This window comes from Typopeltis vanoorti, chromosome 17 (genome assembly GCF_054136105.1).
Source record: "Typopeltis vanoorti isolate ZY-2024b chromosome 17, IOZ_Tvanoo_1.0, whole genome shotgun sequence".
NCBI classification, from domain to species: domain Eukaryota; kingdom Metazoa; phylum Arthropoda; class Arachnida; order Uropygi; family Thelyphonidae; genus Typopeltis; species Typopeltis vanoorti.
The window spans coordinates 59834939-59847565 of NC_143565.1; positions in this window are offsets into that span (position 1 = coordinate 59834939).

The following is a 12627-nucleotide window of genomic DNA, read 5'->3' on the forward strand; positions in this document are numbered from 1 at the left end:
TCTCCGAAAAGTTGGTATTATTCTGGTACGAGACGTTCACCGAGCATCAACCACACCCGTCTATCCGCTCGGTAGAGGATGATTCGTCGCTCCATAACACAGCTTTTCAAGATTCCACGTCCCGCTGTGCACGCTCTTTGCACCACTCAAGACAATCTGCATGGTTCAGGTAATGTGGGGATTGTATATTGCAGTCCTATCATGGAAACCCATGTTGTGAGCCTCAGTTCTTAATGCTTTTGTGCAGATTCGTGTTCCAGTCGTTGCCTGGAACTCTGCATTCAATGTCGTTGGCCAGCGAATCACGGTTTTTACATATTATCCTTCGTAGCACCCTACGGTCACTTTCAGCGAGTGTGTGGATCGTCACTGCGGGTAGCACTTGCAGCTGACTCCCTTCACTTCCATCTCAGTATGGTATCACTGATTGACTTGGGATGGACCAATTTTTCAACAATTTGCCGAACAGATAGATCTGCAACATTGCATCCTATCACAGCGCCTCTTTCAAAATTCGTCAGTTCCCCTTCTCGCAGCCATTTCATCCGGACAGAGTTGCACTGACCTGGGAGCATTATATTCTAACAATTTATGCAGGCTACAAACACGTGACTTGGGACGATGCACCTTGTCCATGTGCATGTCCATTGACTTCTTTCCAAACAGTGTATATCCACTTAGGAACAGTATGTACCACTTTAAGCCTTGTTTGATATCACCGTTTTTTGTATATCCTTCAATGTGAACTTTTAACTTAAATATAAGGCTGTATAATTTCCGTTTAATTGCATATTGTTCTGCTTCCACCACATAAATATATTGCGTGAAGCAACATATCCATAGTTAAATGCAGATCCTTATGGTTTCAGATGACTTCTCGTAATATAAATTTGCCTTGATCACCCATAGACTGTAGACTAGGCTCAACCTACGTTCTTTCTTGTATTATCTTTCTTTGACTAAGTACTTACATGAATCTTACCTGGAATAGGCAGTAAGGTGATCTCTGCAATTATCAGGCATAGTTTACTTCCCATTTTTTATAGACGGGTTGTGAGACAGTTCCAATACAATAATCCGAAATTCTTTCATCTTATTAGACCTTCGGAACTACACAGTCATGTGGTGGAAGCAGAACATATATCAAGGGATACCTGTACTATATTGATAGACTGAAACAAAAACTGGAGAAACATCAACAGCATTGTCTGTTTTCGTCTGATAACGGTTCTTTACCTCCTCTTTTTTCATACTTTGGTATTATTATTTTATCAATCCCATACACAAAAAAGGTTGTAAACCTAGATTACATTAGTACCGTGGGTGGGCTAAGGATTTTTCCTATTTATATCAATTTTTTATAATTTTTTTGTATTTTTGATTCATTTTACCTGTCCGGAAATCCTGCTCTAGAGACCAAACATGTATGTTTATCGAGCGAATTTATACCTCCAGTAAGCGGGGCGGTGGTTTTCATCTAACACCTAAAGACGATCTCATACATCTATGCTCACGGCCGGATTCGAACTTGCAACTTGTTGGTTGGAGAGCAGGTACAATAATCGGCAAACCAGGCTGGCAGTATTATGGACTATTCTTCTTTCATCATGTTCATGCGTTATTGTTTGATCCACTAATCTAGCTTGAACTCAATGTTTCGGTTCGTTTTTGTTTAGTTTCTATGCAGTCAGTCGGTTTTTCTTTTCATGTTTTCTAGAATCATGTGGCAAAAACCCTTGCATTATGATATGGTGCATAGTATTTGAAAGGAATGACATTTCCGTTTTCTTTCGTAAACCTACATCAATATACAGATTAAATGTTCTGGAGATTTTTGAAAATGCCTAGAAATTAAAAAAAAAAAAAAGAGTATGTAAAAAGGAACCAGTGATTTGATTGGCTGAGTTTTCGGGTTGCCACTCTCAAATCCAAGAGAGTTGGGTTGTTAGAATAATGGCCGAAAAAACTAAACACAATAGAATAGTTGTGCTGTGATCGTTAATTATGTCTTCTTGTATATCCTAAAAGAAAAAGGATGTCACTGCTTTGTATGCGATCCTACCCCGTTTTATAATAAAGGCCTGTAGTAGCTTGAAATGTTCATTGTTTGTGTCTAGAACAAGGTTTCTTGATTATCAATCCATCCCTGATGGAATGATGATACTTCCATGATGTATTATAATTATATTATAATATTAATGTACTATAATTTCTAGGATTTACCTTAAAATTGCTCCGAAAAAATATAAAAAAAGTGATAGAACAGTAGTAAAACGAATCCGGTAGGGGAATTTAATCCGAGTAAATTCCACACTAGAGATTAAAAGCTATCTGAAAAGCAACTAGAGTAATGCTATTCGAAGAAATATGCCCAGATAAGGAAATCCAAAAGCTGTACAGATGACTGTGTAGTTCCAAAGGTCTAATAAGATGAAAGAATTTCGGATTATTGTATTGGAACTGTCTCACAACCCGTCTATAAAAAAGGGGAAGTAAACTATACCTGAGAATTGCAGAGATCACCTTACTGCCTATTCCAGGTAAGATTCATGTAAGTACTTAATCAAAGAAAGATAATACAAGAGAGAACGTAGGTTGAGCCTAGTCCACAATCTATGGGTGATCACGGCAAATTTATATTACGGGAAGTCATCTGAAACCATAAGGATCTGCATTTAACTATGGATATGTTGCTTTACGCAATATATTTATGTGGTGGAAGCAGAACAATATGCTTTTCTTCTTCCTCTTCGTATGCCTGTTGATGTTCGATTCCAAGATCTTCGTTACTTAGGTCTTTCGAATGTGATTCCAATAATTCCGAATATTTTCTGAATCGACATTCTCAATGCCAAAAGCACTTCTAATCAAAACAATATTATCGATAACTTCGTTGACGGGATTAATAAAACTACCAAAATTATTTACAGATTCAGGCAAAGATTCTTCCAGACATACAGTTGGCTGTCCCTTCTTCCCAAGACTCGTGAATGTTTATAACTGCTTGTTTAATATCGTATTTTTTCCAAAATTCCTCTAAAGTGATTGGATCTTCTCCAGTTGTAGCTTGAATTTCCTGGGGGAAAGTTTTTCTAATATAGTAAACCTTGAATGCAGAAATGACTCCCTGGTCCATAGGCTGTATCAAAGATGTCGTATTCGGTGGTAAAAATACAGCCTGCATATTACTATTTAAATCATTAAGTGAGGTGGGATGTCCAGGGGCATGATCCAATACTAAAAGAACTTTGAAAGCTAAATTATTTTCATTTCAGTATTTTTCAACTGCGGGACAAAAATGCGAAGTGAACCATTCTTCAAACAAATGTTTGGTAAGCCATGCCTTTTTATTTGATTCTCATATTACAGGAAGGGATTGTTTGTTACTGCCTTTAAAAGCTCTTGGGTTCATTGTTTGATAAATTAGCATTGGCTTTAATTTGAAATCACCTTCGTTAAGCGATCTTTGGATGCTTTATAACCAGGCGTGGTTCGTTCTTTTCTTGCTAAAAATGTTTCTGTTGGCATTTTCTTCCAAAACAGGCCAGTTTCGTCTACGTTAAATATTTGACGATCGTCGTACCCATTTTCTTCGATTATTTTCCTTAATTCAGCTGGATATCTGGTTGCAACATCTTTATCAGCATTTGCTGCTTCGCCTATTTTACATTTTTCATTCTAGATCGAGATTTGAAATTTTCTAACCAGCCTTTGCTTGCAGAAAATGTTGCAGTCACATCTTGATATTTGTTTTCTTTAAGTGTAGAAAAAAGGCTTAAAGCCTTGAGCCTAAGATTATTGCTGTCGATGGGAATACGATTCTGATTATAATCTTCTAGCCAAAGAAATAGTAAATCTTCCATTCTGATCATTAATGGGCTTCTGTTCCTAGTACACTGCATACTCAAAGATGCAGATGCCACTTTGCCTTGTTCGCAGTACTCAGTCGCTTTATTTAAAATGGCTCGTATAATGGATTCACCAAAGCCTAGAGCTCTTCCGATGTTTGCTTTGCTTTCTCCGTTATCAAACCTTTTAATAATGTCAATTTTAGTATCCAAAGTAATAACTTTTCGTTTATTACTTTTTTTGAAGCCATGGTTACGGAGGGTAATGCTTTACATAATTTGAAAAGTACGTGATATGCGGATAGGCCATAAGCGTACACTGTAATACATACACACATATACGTCTGTACCGGCCAAGCTCTGGTGATAAATTGAAGCACTGAGAGTGAGTTACTAACGTTGGAGCACGACTCGTACCATGTGATCTGATCGCTTTCATTGACCAAGTCTAACGCTTTGCTTATTTTCAAACTTTCTGGGCCGCACTAATCAAATTTGATACCGCATATATCAAGTTCATGGTCACAATAAATTTTTTTTTGCACTAATCAAAACCGCATTAATCAAAGCCGCATATATCAAGGGATACCTGTACTATCTCAATGTTCATAGCAGTCAAATAATTGTAATTTCCGTTAATCGGAATCATATTTAGAAATACTGGAAGTGGGCGAAACTTGCATAGTTGAATTTGTTCGTGATACTGAGGTTTTATTTGATGACTGGTGTAGAAGAGCTTGTTTTATTTTTATGGAAATACTGCTTGAATTTCTAAGCCAAGACATATAAAGTTTCTCATAATTTGGAAAACACAAAAAAGTACAATAGTTTCTAGTATCGACATTAAAACATTAAAAGGATTCCATGGCGCTTGCGAATAAGGTAGAGGCATTAAATGCGCTTTTATATTGTTGAAATACGAGGGCTGTTCGATAAGTCCGTGCAAAGTCTAAGACATGGCTCCACTAGTGCCTATCGAGGTTATTTTTAGTTGCTGGCAACTGTTGGAGGATCACACAAGTTTCAGCCAGATAGATCTATTACTCTGTGTTTGGCGTTCATTTGAATCGATCAAGTACCGTGATTTGTGAAAAATGGATGAGAAAGAATTTCGTGTAGTGTTTAAACATTACGTTTTGAAAGGTAAAACGGCTCAGGAAACCAAAGTTAAGCTTGATGAACATTATGGTGAGTCGGCACCTTCGATTGGAACAGTTTATAAGTGGTTTAGTAACTTTCGAAGTGGCCATATGAGCACAAGTGACGCTGAACATTCTGGAAGCCCTGTTGAGGTCATTACTCCAAAAAGTATTGAAAATATCCATGATATCGTTATGGATGATAGAATAATGAAGGTACGTGAAATTGCTATGGTTGTGGGCATCTCAAACGACCGCCTACATAATATTTTACATGAACAATTTACATATGAGAAAACTATCCGCAAGATGGGTTCCGCGTTTGCTCACACTGGATCAAATATTCACAAGTTCATCAACTTGTGAACTGTTGCAAAATTGTTCGATTTTACGCTACGAAGTCCTCTCGCATCCCCCCCCCCCTCTACTCTTCAGATTTGGCTCCCTCAGACTACTATCTGTTTCCAAACATGAAAAAATGGCTGGCAGGAAAGAGATTTTCATCAAACGATGAGGTGATTGCCGAACCAACTGCCTATTTTGAAGAGCTGGACAAATCATATTATATGGACGGGATCAAAAAACTCTAGCATCGTTGGATTAAGTGTATATAGGCCTCAAAGGACACTATGTTGAAAAATAAAAAATGTTTGTCCCAAAAAAAATATGTTTTCTTCATTTTTGCGCGAACTTATCGAACACCCTCGTATTTTTTAATTTCTGTAGTTTGAGTATCGGTGAAAGCTTCCTCACTACATCTGTACAATTGTACAACAAACACACATCAGGCATACAGGATAGGTTCTCCTGTTCATCGCAACTTCCGATGATCTGAAACCGGATGAACAGCAGAATGAAAAATTGAAAAAAACTTGAAAAATTTCAACAAGTCATATGATTGCATTTTTGAGGGCTTTGCAAATATAATAATTTAATTTATAGAAGTATACTGATAATACCTACACTAAAGTGTTCCTACTGCGTACTGGTGTCCTGGCAGTATAGCCGAAGACAAATTTGATTTATGCACTTTAGAGATAATTTAATGTTTTGAATTATTTGCCTACCTTGTTGACCGAGCGGCTAACATACCGCTCTCCAACCAATAGGTCGTGGGTTCGAATTTCGCCGTCGGCATGGATACTTGTGATCGTCTTTAAATGGAAGATGAATAGCATCGTCTGGTGTGAGACCACTTCCCCACTTATTGGACTCCTTTGTCTACCATTGAGAAATTCATCCAATGCGATTTATTGAAATTTAAGTGTTTGCTCATCCAAACAAAGGAGTCATTTGTCTACCGTTCGATTCCTTGACCTATTAGCCTTATTTCAACTAGTGCTGAAATCATGCCGTAGGCCAGCGTTTCCCAAACTATGTTCAGCGTAACACTAGTGTTCCGTGAAAAATTATCCAAATGAATATGAGCCTGGAATGGTTTTAAATGCTGCGACAAGTTCAAACAGGTTTGAAAATCAGGCGCTCCGCACTTTGCGCGTGGATTGTGCTATTAAGGCCAGCGCGCGCTGGCTGACAGCCGCCCGAGGTTGTCGACACCTCTAAGTGTGAGTGAAGCACGGAGGTATATTTTCTAGGAAACGTGCGGTCACATGCAAGGTCAATGCGATGCGATATCCGGCACGTCTGTAGTGTGTGTGCTGTCGCATTTTTGCTATGCGATACAGCCTGCTGCGGCGATAGTGTGCGCTTAGCTTTACATTGAATACGAGACCAATGATATTCGACTCTAACCAATGTGTTCCGTTAAAATTTCAGGATTTGTGAAGTGTTCCGTTGTAGGAAAAGTTTGAGAAACCCTGCTGTAGGCTATAACAAGAACAAGTGACAAATAGTACGCATTATTACATTTAATATTGCGTACTAAATGTCAATGTAGAAGTCAAAGGTATGACTTCTAAACGTTATTAATTAATAACGGTTAGAGGTCATACCTTGAATAATTTCCATTTATTTGCTTGAATATTTAATACAGGTTGTACTAAATTTAATGTTACTTCTATCTTAAGATGTTGACCACTTATATTTGACAATTTGACCGAGTAAAGAACCAAACGGAATGGAATATAAATTAGCCAATGCTTAGCATCAAACTGACTGAAAAATCAAAAACAAAAAAAACTTACGAATGTATCCAATAACACAAGCAAAAGTGATTTTCTGATTTGTTCAGAAAGTATTTTCGTCAAGAAGAAAACAGTCTGTAACCAAGAAACCTAAATTGCCAGGGATCGCTATCGTTATCCCACCAGAATGGTTATTTCCATCAAGGTCACACGACATCACATACAATAGATTCGGCAAGTTTCTGTTGTGTACCCATGCTGATAACTTGAACACAAGGATACTTTTTCATGCTTCATTGTCCTGCTCACTCACAGTATCTTATACTAAACTGAGGATTTGGGGGAAATGTGGAGCCATTTATGTGCGCGCGCCTGAAAATAGATACGTTCCAATCTGAATGTAGCCTGAGTCTGAATATGCCAGCACCCTATTAAACAATTTTGTCATCTCTTGGAGTTTAGGTGAGGTCAAGCTAAAACTATAGTGGTGATACTCGCTATTAAATAAGATTACCTAATAAAATGCCAGTCAGTTTTATTGCCAAACACGAATTATCAATAATATCGTGAAAGGGTATGTAGGATTCGAAGAGTGAATAATCTATGTCAGTTGCATTATCTCTAAGAAAATGGAATTGGCAATTTTCAACGAAAAGAAACAGTTCCCTCCTCACCACTTTTCGGTTTAGTTAAATTTAGTATTATTTGAATATCCTCATATTTTCTAAACAATGATCATCGAATTCTATCTAACACCACATGAATGTCCCCATAATAAGTGAATCGAAGCAATTTGAGTAACGTACTACAGGAAAGTAAATAAATTTGGGTGGTATTTATTTAATGCTGAATACAGCAATCCCTCGATTAGTGCGCCTAATGCGTTCTTTAAAACAGACTCATTAATCGAAAACGCACTAATCGAATATAATAACCTATGGGAAAATGTATAATTCGTTCCTCAGATTTCTTTTTTGACCCTTAATTTTTTTATAAAAGAATTAGGGTATGTCTCAGGTTAGCTGAAGGACAATAAAACATATTCAGAATATAAATTTATTATTCTACTTCTTAACAAAGAATTGAGCTAACGTAGTTTGGCGGGCATTTTGTTTCTTTTTTTCATACAACCGACGGTATGACCCAATTGCTTCTTCTACTCTTCTGCAAATTTTACTGCTTTCTCTTCATCAGAGTCAGTCTCTTAGCATTGCTGCTTAAAAACTTCGATTGTACGAAAAATATTTTCAAATTGTTTCTGTGAAATCTCTTTTGGCTAACTATCAGTGGTTAAATTTTCTTCATATTCTTCGGGATCTTCCCGCTGTGCATCTAAATTTAGCAGGTCGGAATCACTCAATTCTTCAGAATGAGGTTTAATTAACTCTTGGACATTATCATTGAAGGGGAGAAAGAAATGTAGGGCATACTAATTGGTCGCCAACACGCGAAATCACGTGCTTTATAGATAAAATTTCCCAAGTGTTATGTAAGCAAAATAGTTACCACTTTAAAAACCACAATGATCATAAAAGAGAAGTTAATTTTCTGACGTGTAATAATAAACAACTCATCCCAGAAGTGTCGAAGGGTCTCAAATCTTTGGGTGTACTATAGCAGACTACATAAATTTTGGCGATAAAAATTTGGAACATAGGGTACATGGAAGTAGTGTAGTATGCCATTAAATATAACTTTTAAAAATGTTTTAAATCGGTAACTAAATTATTTCATTCTGGTGAGTGATTTTTTAAAATAGTTAGCCATAAAAATGTATAGATAGAAAATTTTTAAAATCGGTAACATTTATTTTTAAGATGTATATATAAGCGCACTAATCGAATTTGGGTATCGAAAAAAAATGACGCACTAATCGAAAACGTACTAATTGGGGGCGCATTAATCGAGGGATTACTGTATATGTTAAGCCGCTTTCCTTTTGAACGAAACTGATAAACATTCTCCAAAAACCATTTGGCTGTTTCGAAAACAGCAACTGAATGTACCAGGCGATTGGAGTCAACTGGTACCTCCTTGAATGGCTTACAATAAGCATATTGAGTTAATGGAGTCATCTACATAATCGTGCTAACTGGATGCATTAAGCACATTTATAAAACTGCAGTGAAATTATATAGTACTGGTGTTATATAGTACACTATATAACACGAGTTATACAGTGTACTATATAACTTGCTGAGAAGATATGAAGACATATCTTTCCCATGGAGACAGTTTCATTGAGTCAAGTTTCATTTAAAAGTAGTGTTTTGCTGGACATTTTTACAATGTTTTCTTTGCTTATATTAGTAAATGATGAAAGTGTTAGTTAATCAGCAGTTAATGACAGTGTGCTGATGATTTTAAAGTTAAACTGATAACAATTTCTGTTTCAATATTTAAAACAGAAATGTTTTACATAACAATGAACTCATTAACATAAATTCATAAGAATTTTAACATTTTTGTATTAACAGAAATGTAGGCATTTGTTTTACATTTCAAGAACAACTTGAACTTCATTTAGCTGAAATAGACATAACGATTTGCATATGCATAATTTTATATTTTAATTACTTAAATCCGCAAGCGTGAATTATAATTTATAAGTATAAATTATAATTCACATTCTGAGATGGATGTTTATAATCGTCTTTTGGTGGAAGGTGAATTTTATTACCAGATGGAGGCCACTGTCCTGCATATTGGAGGTCTCAAGTGGCTTGAAAATTAATTCCGCGTTTGGTATCCAGAGCAGGGATTCTGGACTGTGTAAAAATTATTAAAATATATAAAATTAATTTAAAAAATCCTTCGTCCTCTCAGAATACCATACGTCTACAAAAACCTTTCGTAGATAGAGCCACGTAAAACAAATAACAATGTATAAATGTATCAAAGGTTACTGGCAACATCGTAATAACTCGCTCAAGGACTGAGAACATTACATAATGCAATAAGAATAATGAACAGAAACTGTGTGCGTCTGTTCAAGCAACTGAATGTTAGAGAAACGGAGCTTTCAGTTAGGTGAAGCTGAATTGCAAAATCCTTATTATACCGGAGCTCAATTCCATTCAGCAATACTCAAGTGGCGTAGTTTCGATAAGTGGCAGTTACGTTCTTAGTGGTTTCAATATGTGCGAGTTCCTTATCGTAAAAACTAGTGTTCCAATCCATTAAAATTACACACTTTCTGGTCTTCATAAAGTGAAGTTGATTTAGTCCCCAATACAAAAAATGTACCATAAACATTCCGCTTCTTATAACTGAAAATAAACAACTTTATTATTTACCATCTGATGTCTCCTCCTTTAATCTTTCTAGAAAAAAATGTTGATATTAGTTTCCAACAATGAATACAGAAGTTAAAGGAATTTTATTAATTTAAGACATCACTTATACTTATCAAGACAGCTTTGAAGATGATGCAGTAATTTTTTGAAACGGTCTTCGATATTTCATATTTGAATTATATGACATATTTCTCTCGGGAGTGTAGTTTGTGCAAGACAAGACTCTTTTATATATTTTTTTTCAGGAAAATAAATTCCCTTTCTTAACTTAATGGCTATTTATGAATCTAACTTACGACAGTGGCAGAACAATGATTGCTTCCTCCTTCATGAAAGTTATCACTCTTCCCTTCCCAATAAACCCTCATGCTTTAGCAGGTTAGCGATAAAATATTTCCTTCAGCGTAACGTTTGGATTTTCTAACTTTTGGATCTACAACATACTCGAATAAAGAAAAGAGCTGATAACCACTGAATTATATTACTATTCAGGATCTGCCCTTTCTTTCCCATTTAGTGTCAAATTTCTCGTATGTGTGTAAGATACCTGTATATGTCACAAAATGACTCAAAGTTTCTTAAAAGATTTATATTTTTCCCATGAGGCATTTTACCTATGGTTTACAGCTCATAAATATCAACTATTTCTGTAAATAACTTATTATCGATATATATTTGCTTCAAGTTTATTATTCAGGTAATCAGCTTATTTTGATAAAATTGAACTTTGACTCGTTTTTCTGTGATTTGTCTTCTTTCCTCATTTGAGTGAACCTGTCTGTCATTCGAATAATTCTGGATTTCTTATAAAGATATTTAAACGGCTATGTTTTTGGTATACCACTATTAAATAATAAAAATAAAATTTACCATCAAGAATTCATCAAAAGATAAGCCTGAGTTATCGTTGACAGTAATGTTTTCACGCTGGTTCAGGACACATGAGTACAGGATTTGAAATAGGAATTGATTTCCATTTGCTTTTGAATAGCATAAAATTGAAGAAAAAATTGAAAGAGTTTGAAAACAACAACCAAACATTCGCGATTCAGTGGCAGATCCTGAAGAATCTTTTGATCGAATGTGCTAGACATGTGGAAGGCCAGAGAAGTCTTAACAGCATAGTGGGCACAGGAAGAAAGAAGCATTCAAGAGTAGCAGGTAACTCAGCAAGTGCTCAGAGAATACACAGTGTGAATATATCATCAATGCAACTTTTACCCTTCCAAAATCGATCCTGTTCCTCTAATAACGAATTATGCAATAGTAGCAATCCTTTTATTTAAAATTTTGCTATATAATTTGTATATGCTGTATTTAATAAGCTAATACCTCTGTAATTTTCCCATAAACTTCTATTTCCTTCTTAAAAGCTGATATTATTTCAGCTTTTTTCCATTCTCTCAATATAATGAAGGTAATCAAAAAACTATTTAATAGGTTGAGGAATCTTATTTTAAAATAAATATCACTATGTACTTAATTATCTGAGGTAATTCTATCTGTTCTTTCTGCTTTTCTATTTTTTTCGTTGATAAAGCTTCTTCCAATTCCATCAACTACAATAAGTCTACTCCTGTATAACTTACATTTTTATTTTCTATTTCTCCGTTACCGAACGATGGATTGTGTCATATTGTTTGTAATATTGCATCCATTCTTTTGAGATTCATGAAATTTCTGCTACATCTTTTCTGATTGATTTATTCAAATATTTCATTAATTCATAAGCAATGTGTTAGTGGCCGTAGATAATTTAATATTACTAATAAATCTATTCCAAGAATCTTGGCGAGCTTTTCTTTCAATGTTTTTGCAGTATTTCTTTTAATTCTATAAGCTTCTAATGATTGTGTTTGTTTCTGCAAATGTAGTTTGTAAGCATTTTGTTTTTCTTCCATAGCTGCTGCTATTCCAAATTTTCCATCATTCCAAATTTTCAGTCTTTTTTTTCTTTTGATCTTTGTTTTATCCCAAGAACAGAATCTCTCCTTTTATTAATTTGCTTATATTTATCTATTCTTTATTTTTGGCAGAAGAAATAGGAATTTGAGATTAGTACTGAGTCAATCGGTTTTGATATAAATTTCAAATACCATCTTCCTGGGGGGTAAGTTTTGTTCTTTCTACATTTTTTTTAGATAATCGTGGTTTTTGTGATTTCCATTTTTCTTATACTGCTATTTTTGAGACTACCAAATAATCATCTGAATACATATCATTGTCATTATAAACTGTTTTCTTACTTACTTGTGAATGT